This window comes from Mustela erminea, chromosome 10, assembly GCF_009829155.1.
Source record: "Mustela erminea isolate mMusErm1 chromosome 10, mMusErm1.Pri, whole genome shotgun sequence".
Classification (NCBI taxonomy): domain Eukaryota; kingdom Metazoa; phylum Chordata; class Mammalia; order Carnivora; family Mustelidae; genus Mustela; species Mustela erminea.
This window is the reverse complement of record NC_045623.1, coordinates 33075077-33089601: the sequence shown is the minus strand read 5'-3', so window position 1 is coordinate 33089601 and position 14525 is coordinate 33075077. Positions and strand designations below refer to the sequence as shown.

Genomic DNA, 14525 nt, shown 5'->3' with positions numbered 1-14525 from the left:
ATTGTGTTTCTGGGCTGATGTTTCTTTTTTTTTTAATTTAATTTTATTTATTTGAGAGAGAGACAGAGTGAGAGAGCATGAGAGGGGAGGTCAGAGGGAGAAGCAGACTCCCCATGGAGCTGGGAGCCTGATGTAGGACTCGATCCCAGGACTCTGGGATCATGACCTCAGCCAAAGGCAGTCGCCCAACCAACTGAGTCGCCCAACCAACTGCCCCTGGGCTGATGTTTCTTTGTCGAACTTGGCTTAACTAAATGGTCACAAATAACTTTTTCTAGTCTCATTCTCTCAGACTTTGCTGAATAGAATCAACTTACCATTAAAATTACTTGGCTGCATAGAATAATATCCATATCCTTTTAATGGATTCTTTATTGCCCACCTGGAGTTTTTTAAAGCAAAAATGCTATTTTACATAAAATTAAAAATTAGGGGCACCTGGGTGGCTCAGTGGGTTCAGCCTCTGCCTTCGGCTCAGGTCATGATCTCGGGGTTCTGGGAGCGAGCCCCGCGTCGGACTCTCTGCTCAGCAGGGAGCCTGCTTCCCCCTCTCTCTGTCTCTGCCTGCCTCTCTGCCTACTTGTGATCTTTGTCTGCCAAATAAATAAATAAAATCTTTTTTAAAAAAAAGAAAAAAATTAAAAATTAGTATAATATTACCTATCTATTAGTATTAAACAGAATGCTTCACATTAAAACAAAACTTTGACAACATAAAAGAAGATCCCTTTAACTGAGATATAAGTAGGAGTAAACAATTTATGCAAATTCATTTCAGGTCTTCCGGTCTTCTTGACACCCAGAACTTTCTTTCCCTATTTTAATTTTTTTTTATTATGTTCAGCTAGCCACCATATAGTATATCATGAGTCTTCCCCTGAACTTTCTAAAAAGGAAGCTGCACATGTTTTCTAAAGTTGCATCAGGAGCGCCTGGGTGGCTCAGTGGGTTAAAGCCTCTGCCTTCATCTCAGGTCATGGTCTCAGGATCCTGGGATCGAGCCCTACTTCGGGCTCTCTGCTCAGCAGGGAGCCTGCTTCCCTTCCTCTCTCTCTTTGCCTGCCTCTCTGCCTACTTGTGATCTCTGTCTGTCAAATAAATGAATAAAATCTTTAAAAATAAATAAATAAAGTTACATCATAAATCTTCTATTATAAATTATTAAAGGACTTAATGGACAATGCATTAGAAGGAAAACAGGCAAATTACAGAATAATTTAATGTTGCAAAGAAACAGAACAACTTGCAGGACATTAAACACTCTATTTTGACATGGAATGCCTGAAGCTAAAGCAATTAAAGCTGCAAAATATTGCTGGCTGACATGAAGTGTATGTAAATTTGTCATTCATTGGCAAAGGTTTGTACCAATCACTGGAAATGTTCACAGTAAAACAATCCATGTACCATAAAATGCTCTCAGTGAAATACTCAAAAAAAAAGAAAAGGCATTTTGTATCATTTAAGTTATCTGATCCTTATCCATTGTAAATTTTTGGTTTAATAAGAGTATTCTATGAAAATGATCTTAACTTTGACGATTAGTTCTTGACATGCTACTTATATCTATGCTTATTTTGTAAAGGAGAGATTTCATTTTTGACAGACACACAACCCCCAATAGGAAAAGAAAATACAAGCTTGAACTTGACATTGTATTGAATTTGCTTGTGTTTTCCCCTCTCTCACACCAAAAGAAGGCCTGTATCAAATAGAAACAGCGTTGAACAGGGCCATACTGAATTCTTGCCAGTGACCTGATTTATCTCAGCTTAGAAATAGTGGTATTCTCCCACAGGAGGGAGGAGAAAAAACACACAGTAATCCCCCAAATGTACTGTTGCTACGGAAGAGAACGGGACGCCTGCTGAGACGGAAAGTCACAGAGTATTTGGGCAGTTGAGAAAAATGTAGGCCCATCCTCTATTGCCAAAGCCTGGAGACTCTTTGCCAAGATACCCTGGTGGTTTGGCATTGCAGAGAAACACTGGACAGAACCCTAGCAGAACATGTAAGGAAACCAGACACATTTTAATATTCATCCATCAGAACTGTCCAATTATCCCTTCAAATTAGATGAACCAGTAATAAACTGGGAGCCAAGAGAGCATTTTAATAAATACCAAAAATGACTTCATAATAGCCAGAATACATAGTCAAAATAGTTGGTAAATGCCAAGACTTATATTTCTTAGATATTTCACCAATAAATTTTACTAAAGTTTCCCAAAACCTACGAATGAGAAACACCTTTCTTTTTCTTGCCCTCTCCATAATTATGTATAGTTATATACATTATATATTAAATATTATTTTATATATTTATACCATATATTATATGTATATACATACACATATGTATTATAAATATTTTTTTAGGAAAGAATTAGGTCACAAGATTTCACAGCTTCAATTTCCCTAAGATTCTATATTCCAGTCTTTCTTGGCTGCTATAGAAAAGGAACAGAGAATTAATCTCCAGTCTTAAGTTTTGCAGAAAAATCTTTACAAACCACAGGCCCCAGCTGGTAAATAAGAAGCTGTACAGGGGACTCTGACCTGCCAAACATTTAATATTATTCCCATTAGCATTGTGTTGTTAATCGCAACCAATCACTCTTACATATTAGGTCTAAATTAAATTAGAAATTTAAATTCGTACATGCAGATACTAAGAAGAAACAAAAAAAGCCCTACTCTAGAGTTTAATAATCCCGAAAGCCTCATACATAATTTGCAAGATAAGAATATTAGTTGGTGGGAGCTCGATAAACATTTATTGAGCATCTCTGACAGGCGCTGAGGAAATTTCTTAAATGTGTATCAGATGTCCTCAAAAGGCTTATAGTCTAAGGAGAAAAACAGACAAGTAATCAGATATACAAAAGAATGACAAAAGTACTAAATGAAGGTAAAATGGATTTGTAGAAAGAGCCGGAGGAAAAAGGAAGCAAATTAAAGAAAGCAGAGGGGGTGTCTCAGTCCGTTAAGGGCAAAAACTCGAAACTCATGGTTTTCCATTCAGGTCAAAATCTCTGGGTCTTGAGATCAAGCCCCCTATGGGGCTCTGTGCTCAGCAGGGAGTCTGCTTGAGGATTCCTTCTCTCTTTCTCTCCATCTCTCCCTCTTTCCCTCCCCCAACTCATGCACTCACTCTCATAAATAAATAAATACAACCTTTAAAAAAAAAAAAAACAAGCAAATAAGCAAGCAGAGAAAAGGCACTGACGTACAGAATGGGAAGTGTAGAATGACTCCAGAAACTGGCTCACCTGCCCCATAGGTATTCATGCGGTAATCTCCCCAGCCATGCTTCTGCAGTCCACAACTCACAGAAGTCTCACAGATGTATCTAGGAAGTACAAGCAAATAAACATTTGAGGATGTGCTTCATTTCTAGAGTTAGAACTCAGTCAAGGGACAGATCGTTTTGAAGTCTGTATGCCAGCAAGACAGCTTCTAAGTTGAAAAGGTGGTCACACGTTTCAGCATTTCACAAGCAGTAAACATGAATCATAGCAATGTTACGGTGTGAGGAGACCTCAGCGCCCTAAGAAAAGAACTAAATAATTCCAAAATTATCTCTGCCTTTGGAAAGTAATAACTACTGGTCTTTTTTTTTTTTAATTTGGAAGCTTAAAATACATTCCAATGTTGTTTCTCCTAAAAACACAGCAGGAGGGAGCTGAAACATGGTCTTCTTTGTTATAAACATATTGTATCTATGATGTGCCATATTACTCCCATCTGTACCATAGAAAGTATGATCCACTTGAGCCTAGCTCTCTTGTGAATTATGAATCATTGTAGTGCTCTGGGGATAGTTACCATGTCTCTCAAGTTCCTTCTTGTTTCTTCAATTTTTTTCTCGAATACCTTGGTACTGAAAGTGTCTGGGAAATCTGAAGTTGCCATATTCAAATACACCAATAATATATTCCTTCCACATATTCTTCACTCTTTCCAGAAGATACATAGCTAAGGAGAACCAGAAGATCACCAAATAAAATAACACTAGTTCCATCTGACACCTCAGAAGGAAAGGCTACTTATTCCAGTCTTATTCCTTTGGTAAGTAGCTAAAATGCCCAATTAATAAGGTTTAACCATCAGACAGAATTTGTTTTTAGAATAATGAAAAGGTGTTGTCATGACATGGTTATTCCCTTGTGTGCTTTTTCGAAACGTGCTTCATTAGAACTTATTTTAGCGGTTCTGTTTTCTAATTCTTCATATTTTCACATCTTTTCTAACAAAATAATAATACATAAATAATACCTGACAAGATGTTACAGATTTTTCTCGATTGGTATGCTTTTGTTCTCCAAGCATCTTAAAATATGGGTGTTGTAAAATACAGAGAGAATCTAGATGCGAGCTTTCTTACATGAAAAAGCATCAGTTTTCTCTCTTCTTCTGCCACTCACATTTCAGATTCCAGCTAACGGTGCATTAAGCAATACAGAATAGTAATTTTGAGCCCAAACATCATGCCAAATACTTCTAGTGAAAAATAGTTGCTAAACGTAGCATCATTTCGAAAGTCACTGTTTTCATTAACAGTGTCTTCCAACAGCCTCGTTTCAATAGTACTACTATTAACCATGAAATTTAGCTGCTTCTGTTTACTCTTTGAATTATACCTATTAAACTGCCAACTCAATTTATTTTCCCAGTTGTCATTACCCTGTTAAGAAAATTGTTAATAAACTAAAGGTTTCTGTATTCCTTTTCTTAGCTTACAGAGCTGCCTGAATTTATGTACCAATACAATTTAGTATGTAGGATCCTATGGAAAGTGGAAAGAGGAGACGGGCGCCTGGGTGGCTCAGTGGGTTAAGCCGTTGCCTTCAGCTCAGGTCATGATCTCAGGGTCCTGGGATAGAGTCCCGCATCGGGCTTTCTGCTCAGCAGGGAGCCTGATTCCCTCTCTCTCTCTGCCTGCCTCTCTGTCTACTCTGATCTCTGTCTGTCAAATAAACAAATAAAATCTTTAAAAAAGAAAGAAAGAAAGAGGAGTCAATTCCTGACAACAGCCTTCACTCCTATCCCTATTAAAGAGGCTCATTTTTTAGAAAAGAGTTGGGAGAGGAGTATTTTGCTACACATTTTAAGCAACAACAAGTAAGTCTAGTGAATCAAGTAACTGCTTTAGAGCTATGATAAAAGGGGAGAGTTTAATAAAATGTAAGCCGGAAGTACAATTAGTTCAAGAATAAGCTGCTGGGGCACCTGGGTGGCTCAGGCGGTGGGCACCTGCCTTCAGCTCTGGTCGTGGTCCTGGAATCCTGGGGTCAGGTTCCAAATCAGGCTCCCTGCTTGGAAGCCTGCTTCTCCCTCTCCCTCTCCATCCTGCTTGTGCTCCCTCTCTCACTATATCTCTCTCTGTCAAATAAATAAAGAAAATCTTTAAAAAAAAAAAAGAAGAAGAAGCTGATGTCCTGTAACTGGTAAAATTTTATCAGGTGCTTTCTTCTTATTGACATCTACGAGCTGTTAGCCTAAGACCACCTGAAAATTAAAATTAGATTTTTGAAAATTTGCACTATATCATCACTAGACTCAACAGTGGTAACAAACATTCATTGCACCCCTAGATTATGCCATGTACTTAAAGCACAATGAAAGATCAGACATGGTACTTCCCTTCAAGAAATATACTTCAACTTGCAAACCTCACTTGGATTTGCTGTTTTTAATTTATTGATGACTTCATATTCAATTGTGTGAACTTTTTTTGAATCCCTACTTTACACTAGGCCCTGACCTAGGGACTGGAGACAAAAAGACTATATATATAACACAAATTGAGAACAATGTTAGATGTTAATTCACTAGCTATGATCAAGAAGTATACACAGATTCATGTTCTTGACAACAATCCAGAATTTAGAAACCAGCACTTAGAGATGTAATGATACTTTTTTTTAATTAGAGACTTGAGTGTTTCATTTCATCTCTCCCTGGACCAATCCACAAGGAATATTTCTCATCTTGCTAAAGAAAACTACCATTAAGCACTTTCAAACATAAAGACCAGTATCTCTCATCCTAGAATGCAATTAGAAAGGAAACTTCAAGGGTAAAGCTATCAACTGAAAAATCAGTTGAAATAAATGGGAAAATCAGTTATATCCATACTGTGTATTCACAGTAGGCTGAAACCTTTTCTTAACAAGGAAAAGTGTTTTACACTTTTACAACACTGGTGTTAAGGTGGGGCAGATTCCTGAAGAGTGGCAACTAATGCAGCTCCACCAATGTTTTAAAAATGTGAGATTGATAAAGTAGTAGATCTGATTTTCACCCATGTCACATAATGGATTCTCTTACACAGATTCGTTTTCATGATTACAGAAGTGCCAATCTTTTTTTTTTTAAGATTTTATTTATTTATTTGACAGAAATCACAAGTAGACAGAGAGGCAGGCAGAGAGAGAGAGGGAAGCAGGCTCCCTGCTGAGCAGAGAGCCCGATGCGGGACTCGATCCCAGGACCCTGAGATCATGACCTGAGCCGAAGGCAGCGGCTTAACCCACTGAGCCACCCAGGCGCCCCCAGAAGTGCCAATCTTAGTGGACTGCAAGCCAATCACACTACCTCTCTCTAAGGAATAGCAAATAAAGAAGGCCACTAATTACAGCTGCCAAAAGTCAAAAGTTGAGTTTTCTATAGATGTGACCAAGTCACCATGTAAGCAGAGGGAATGCATGTCTTTCCTGAAACTAACACCACAAATATATGGTTAAGATACCTCACAAGTGCAAGTCCCTCAAAAATCTGCTCTATGCATAGTGCTCCATACTATATGTACTCTTGGAACAATCTTGAGAACAACACTCATTCCACTCAGTCTTAGACTAGTCCCTCCAAGAGGCTTATAGTGGAAGATAAATACGTCCACAAAAAGAAATTTTTTGTTAAAGTATGGTATATATTGGGGTACCTGGGTGCCTCAGTAGGTTAAGTGTCAAACTCTTGGCTTCAGCTCAGGTCATGATCTATGGTCACGAGACTCCATGCTCAGAGGAGAGTCTGCTTAGGATCCTTTCCCTCTTCTCCCTCCCCCACTACCCCTCCTCCCTTTCTCTGCTACATAAATAAATAAATAAATAAACAAACAGTACCCTTTTAAAAAAAGGATGATATATGTTATATTCTCAGATTTCATCCAAATAAATATTCAGTCATTCTGTCTTTCGAGTAATGAGGAACTTCACGGTCATGAAATTCTTTCTGCCTATGGAGCAAGTTGAGCCAAAGAAAAGGTGGGAGAAATGTCAATAAATCTTTGCTAAGAGACAAGATTAAACATTGTTTTTCTAAGCCAACTGTTCTGTTTCTGAGGGCTAATCTGCGTTGAAGAACATCGTATGACATTCCATATATTCCAAACAACAGAACAAGAGTTTTTATTATATCAGAGTCTAACTATATAACAATATGAAATATGCAAACAAACTGAAATAAGCTTTCTTTCAGAATGCTAAATTTTCAAATGTAACGGGATATATTAAAAACATACTTTTCTGTCTTTTCTAAATACTGCTTACTCATATACAGGGTATCAAACCAATGCACTAAGAGTTTTTATGAAGCAAGCCACCTGGGTGGCTCAGCCAGTTAAGCATCTGACTCTTGATTTCAGCTCAGGTCATGATCTCAGGGTTGTAAGAACAAGCCCCACATCAGGCTCTCTGCTGGGCGTGGAGCCTGCTTAGAAATCTCTCTCCCTCTCCCTCTGCCCCTCCCCCAGCTCACGTGCATGCTCGCACTCTTTCTCTTTTAAAAAGAATTATTATGGGTTGGGGGTGGGGTAACCGGGTGATGGATATTAAGGAGGGCACCTGATGTAATGAGCACTGGGTGCTCTATGTCACTGACAAATCACTAAACTCTAGCTCTGAAACAAACAATACACTATATGTTAATTAACTGAATTTAAATAAAATTTTTTAAAAATTATAAATTTTATAGACCATATAAAAATCATTCTATAGTGAATAAAATCCCCCATCTCCAAAACAAAATATTTTTTTGTTACGTAAGCTTTACGGCCAACGTGGGACTTGAACTTACAGCGCTGAGATCAAGAGTCTCATATTCTACCGACTGAGCCAGCCAGCCAGCTGCTCCCCCCCCAATTTTTCTTTAAATGCGTATTTCTTAGTATTTCTAACACAAACATCTAGAAACAGAAGACTGACTACAGAGGAAGAAGGGTTTTCGTTTGCCTTGTTTTGTTTTTAACATCATAGCATCATTTCCCTTTGACTCGTAAAGCCTAAGGTGTTCTCTTTTTGTGATGACAATATTGGGCAGTAAAGAAACATTTACATTATGGGCTCTGTGATATAGTGAAAGATATGTACTCTATATTACAAAACAGAAGAACCCGGATTTGATCTCCCCCATAACTCAGCATGTTAGAGTGTGTGCCTCAAAATGGGTTTTACTATGTTTTGTTCCATAAAGCATTTCTAGTCACTACTGCAATAAGCTGATATTTCATGTTACCCACTTAACTCCAAATAGAGTTTTCAAATCCGAATTCCAGGTAGGAATCAGGCCCAAAGCATGACCACGTTTTCAAACATTTAAAAGTGCTATGAAATCTTCGTGGACGTGGCAATCGTTTGTATGCATCGGGGCCATATGGATATTTATCCAGGAGAATGAGGGTAAGCGCAGATTCGCAAATCAGTGCAAATTGGTCTATACAGATAAAGAGATGCTTGTGTTTGCATATGGATATTCATGAAAATTAGGGGAAAAAAGTCAAAACTAAATAAATATTTAATATGTCAGCACCTGTCATATAGTTTTTTGTGTGTGCGCTTTACCACTATTGACTAGCAGTAGTACTGCTACTCTAACCAACTTCATTAAAGAATAAAAGAAAAGTAATAAGTCATTTCACACTCTGTCTGACCATTATACAATAATAGCAAGATTTCATGCAAGGGTACAACATTATGCCCATCTGCAATCACAGTCTCTTTGCAAAAATCTCAATTCACACTTCACATGCAGCTAACCTTGTTACCATCCCTTCCTAAATCCATCAGTGTTGCAGCTGCACGTCTTCACAGCCCAACATCTTAAAATTCATCACTTTGGCACCTTAGCATCACCATAGGTCAAGAGAAAGAATCCAACCAAGAATAATTAAAGGGCACCCAGATGTTTCGTTTACTTAGCTCAAGCCTTTCCTTTAACATATCGGAATTGCCTATGTTGTACTATTTCTTTCATATTTTTAAGATATGTGCAATGTGATTATTTTAAGGGTATGAGACCTGGAACAATACATTTCAGACTTTTTTTTTTTTACAAGTATAGTTCTTTGTAGTTGAAATTTGAACAAGAGGCGTGATAATGAGTAGGTTGAGGGAAGGAAAGGTGTTATCTCATTAAGGTAATTACTAAGACATCCCCACCATTATATCGGTTTGAAAATGTGGCAATTAAAGCGCCCTACATGGGCTCCTGGAGACAAGAGAACAAGACAGTTCTCTTGGAACTTCTCTGTTACGGTTAATGTGTGTCATGTAAATGAAAGGGTAGACTACTGCTATTTCCTTCTGTTCCTCAGCCCCCACCCTCAAATTTCTTTGTGGGTTATGTTTCTTTTTTTCTTTTTGCTTTAACCTGAATTTCGTTCTGATGAAAGGTGCCAGATTGACAGCCCTAGAAGGCAAAGACGTCTATTTACCCACAAAGTAGTTGGAGCCCAGAAAACAGTAGGGCAAGCAAGGCAGGCGACATGCTACCAACCTAAATCAAAGGAGACCTAGCCTCGTCCTCCCTCTTCAGTCAGGCAAGTCTCCTTCTCTGAGGAGGAGGCTGCCAAATTCACACCTCAAGTCAGAAAAATACCAAATACACATTAAAAAAAAAATAGTAAGTGGTGATCTTCGCTTATTTTGCCACAACATATACAGGCTAACTCACGTAGCTCTCCGTTCACTAAGGCTGACTTTTGCACAATTCACTGAAACCACTGCCTTTGCTCAGGAGGATTCATTTCCCCTCTTGATCTGATCCTCTCGCTATGTCATTGCTTCCATTATCCTAAACAAGATAAAGAATAATGTGATAACCCAAATAACATCTAGAACCCAATCTCCAAGATCTTGCTTTCACGCGCATTTGAGCATTATCTACCTCAAATTAAGGAAAGCAATTTAAATGTCCAGCTATGGAAGAAGAGTTGACTCAACTGTGACACGTTTATGGAAGAGAATACATGTATCAAGTATGATACTTACAAAGAGTTTTAAATAATACAGAGAAATACCTGTAGTGCATGGGGAAAACAAAAATGATAATCCAGATGAAATAGATCATAACTTTGTAAAAATACACAGCAAAAATCTAGAAATAACAAATCAAGTATTAGTAGTGTTTTCTTTGAGTGACAGAAGATGGGCTTTTTTTCTTCTCTAGTATTTTATATATTTTTTACGGTGAGCATGCATTACTTTTACAATAGGAAGATTATTTTAATAATCTTTACAAAAAGTCTCCTTTTCTTTTGTAGTAGGACTTGACCACATAAATTTAACTCCATTAAAATTTAAAGTCAAGAATCATCTGAAAATGCTGTAATCCTGCAGTATCTCTTTCCTTTCTTCATCTCCACAGAAGAAAGTGGGAGAAAATGTATGGGTTGAAAGGGAAAACAAAAAACAAAAAACTGAAGCAAATATGTTGTAGAAAGAACTAAAAGCTTAGAACAGATATCAAACTAAATGACCTTTGAGATTCCTTCCAATCTTGGGTTTGGATGAAAATCAGTTCTGCTTAAAAACCAACTACCTAGTAACATGGATGTTGGAAAAGTACCCTTTTGCCAAACTTCTGAGCAGAACCAAGTGAGAATCATGCTTGCCTAGGGACTAGATCATTCATGGGAGGGAAAAAAGGGTATAAAACCTGTTGCCAAATACAGAGGATCCTTCCCGAAATGGCAGGAAGGTATGAAATACTGCTGTTAATAAGCAACGTTTTGAACAGTTGGGTTTTTTATAATCCTGTTCCAAAACAGTAATATTCAATAAATTTACAAGCTTAATTCAACTTTTCAGCATTGACATCCTTCAATAGCAATGCTTGGTCCCTCACCTTTGCCCCTTAAAAACATCCCAGGCACATAAAATGGCAAAGCAAAAAATCAGAGGATAAAGGCGAGGCGAGAATGGAGAGCAGAAGGGACTCTACGGACTCAGGCCGGGTGAGTCTCCCAGCAGCCTTTCCGCGGGGGAATTCACTCACCTGACACTTCTCCCCAGACTGCTCCCATCACGTCTGTTACCAGCTCCTGAAAGGAAAGCCGTCGTTATTGCTTTACTAAATGGGGTGGAAAGGTCTTAAGGTTTATATAAATTCTAATCGAATCCTACCCTAATAAATACCTTCGTGGGAGGACTTTGGGCACGTGAAACTAATTGTGCCTTCTTCAGGGATAACTGGTGGCGGGACGCCTGGTGGCGTGTGCAGAGCGGCGTAACGTCAGCCCCAGGCACCGTCAAGGGCAAAGGGTTTTAGCCAAAAAAATAAATAAATAAAATAAAATAACGAGAGAGGGGTAGACGAAAGAAGAAATAAGTGTGGGCCGGGTCTCTGCAACAAGGTGGACCCGGGGAAGAGCAAAGAGGAAGAGGGAAACCCCAGGGCCTGCGCAGCTGCTTTCCTTCCTGAGCTCTGAGTGGACAGGGGTCGCAGGGGGAGGGCAGCCCCAGCTGACACGTGATACGAATGGGCGGAGCTGTCTCCAGCTGCGAGGAACTGGTTCTTTTTTTGGTTGTGGTTTTGGTTTTTTTCTGTTGTTGGTTTTTTCTTTGTTTGTTTGTTTGTTTGTTTTTAAGGAACTGGTTCTTGATAATCTGCTGTAACATAAATCTAAAGAATTTTGTGGAGGAATAAAAAATACGGATTGCCAGAACTTTCTAAAGCAATCCAGAAAAGAAAGGCAAATCTAAACACCCCGACTGCCGCACTTCTCCATCTGGGCTTTATGTGACTTTTTGGCAAATCTGTTGATGCATAACAATGAAAGATAATTTGACAATTCTACATTTATTCACTACAGGTGCATTTAATGTAATGTCATAGTGTATTCCCTCAAGGTTGGTGAGGAAGTAGGTGTCTCTTTGAAATCTTAACCATGGAAAGGATTTGTAAGCTTCCATTAATATGACGGTGGATAATGGGGCAGGTGAATAACAAGGTGAGGTTTTTTAAGTGATCGAGGCTCTGACACACCCTATTTTCAGTGCATCACTCTGTCTTTCTTGATATCTGGGATAGGACTTCCCTGCCCACTGAAGCAAATGCCCCATGTGGGGAGGTAGGAGTTGGTGCAAGAGAAAGCTGGGCAATGGGCTCCTGCAGTGATATTAGCAAACATTTGATCTTTCAGAAATTATGACATCACAATTTTCCCAAATGAGAGATATTAGAAAATCAAAATCTTCTAATCAGATTATTAGAAAGTGATTTCATAGCAGTTCACTCAATCAGAAACCTGCCTACTGAGACCTACCATGGTCTGTTCTCTGGGAAGACACCACTTTCACATTTGGCTCAGCTTCCCTCCAGTAGGAAGTAAGCAGCACCGACTTCCATATCCTCTTCCTAACACTATCAGCAAATTGGTTTTTAAACTGTGAAAGAATTTCAATCTAAAATGGAACAAGAGGATATAAAATGGGAAATATCACTCACATCCCTTCACAAAAATAAAACATAAGGACTGAGAGACAGATTCCTCATAAATGCTGATCTACAGAAAACTAATAATGTTGGGGTTGTCTTTTAAGAAAGGAAGTTGGTCAGGAGTTACCTCATACCAACCTCGGAAAATGTCCAGAGACATGAACAAGAAATGGCCTAGGGTGGGTTGATCTCACAGAAGAACCTGAATTGAGCTTTATTTGTATGACTGGACTGGGTTTGTCTGCTTGGAGAATTTGCAAAGCTAGTTTCTGTTTTTTATTTTAACAAATGCTAACTCAACTCCCCTCACTTTACATTCCCCATCCTTTAATGTAGTGTGCCCCAAACCCTCAGCAGGCTCACCAGTAGTTTTCTGCAGTCTGCAGATTCTGAATTCCAGTTCCTCTGCTATATCCAAATAAATGCATCTTTTTTGAAAATTTTGAGCTCGACTCGGTTTACCTCATTTTTAGATTGACATCCCTTGGCGTCAGAAGTGGGATCCAAAGGAGACGACCCCCGAAGAACAACCCTTGGAATCCAGCAACGTGTCCACAAAGAGTTTCCTGCATTCCTCACTCTGTGGGTCATTGTCTGTTTTCTGTTTTGCGAAGTCTTTTCTTGGATTCCAAACTCCCTGCGTTTGGTTGAGCTCTCTAACTTTATTTAGGATCTGTTTAAAAGCTTTGTCTCTTTTGGTGAGTCCTTGTTTGTTGTCTTGTAAGAAGCACCCTAGAATTTAAGTATAATTTCTTTGGAATTGTTAAGCAAAATAAATTTTTTTAGACACGATATCAGTGGGCATGGGTTGAGCGAATAAATGGCGCTAGCCACCTCGTTATGAAAGTCTTCAGTCTCCAAAGCCAAAGACTCCTATTAAAGGATAAATTAATCAGAGACAGGCCAGGTTGACGTTCAGCTGTTTGCCAAATGCAACACAATTTCCATGCAACAAGGGACACTTGGTCATGAATCAGACAATGAGACCAGCTAGGAGGGCTAGGAATGGTATCCAGTGCAGGACACACCATAAAATAAAACACAACTTTCAACTCTGAAAGCATACACTTCAGGCTATTTAAGACTTTTTTTTTTTTCTTTTGCTCTCAAGGAAACCTCTAAAATATGGGATCCCAATCATCTAAAATGCTCTAAGGGTGGCCCTCCTTCAGGGACCCTGGCCCATTGTATATTAAAAAATTATGGCCTCTCCTCATGCACATTTTTAACTAAATTGACCAATCTGACCAAAGGTAATTTAGAACTTCAGTGTTCATTATGGGGAACTTTTGAGCTCCTCAAACTCGCTCTTTCTCCAGACTAAATGAGAAGACTGCTGCAACAGAATTAAATAATCTGAATGGGATAGCTATTTTAATTGGTACCTAGAGGCTTCTGAATATATTCAAGATTCTAAATTTGCCTCTTTAGAAAATACTGTTTCTAAGTAACTGAAGCAAATAAACTACTACAAGGAGACTGAAAAAACTTCTGAAGCTTCTTCAGTGGCACTGGCCCAGGCCCCTAACCCCATTGCTCTACCTCCTCTGTAGGTCCGTCTCTGTCCTCTTCTAACCCTTCCGTTTATCTGAACTCCCCCCTTTTTCTCTAATGCTGAAACCTTACCAACTGAGCCTCTTAAAACTCCCCCTGATTTTAAAATCAGGCCTTCTGAGGATCCAACTAAACCATTAATTTCTTATGTCCCGTGGACCAAATCTGAACTTTGAACTATGTATGGTAAAATATTTTCCCAAGGTAACTGAGGATCCTCATAGACTTGCAGAAGATTCAGTACTGTGATT

The 14525-nt window shown here is 38.8% G+C and overlaps 1 long non-coding RNA gene across 1 annotated transcript; it reads right to left on the bottom strand.

Annotated features, from left to right (window-relative positions):
- Positions 1-2766: 2766 nt before the first annotated feature.
- LOC116567531 lies at positions 2767-11313 on the bottom strand. Its single transcript, XR_004276247.1, has 3 exons — positions 11278-11313; positions 3273-3352; positions 2767-2849 (listed from the first exon to the last, which is right to left on the bottom strand). It is a non-coding gene; the product is annotated as an uncharacterized LOC116567531 (long non-coding RNA).
- Positions 11314-14525: the final 3212 nt, after the last annotated feature.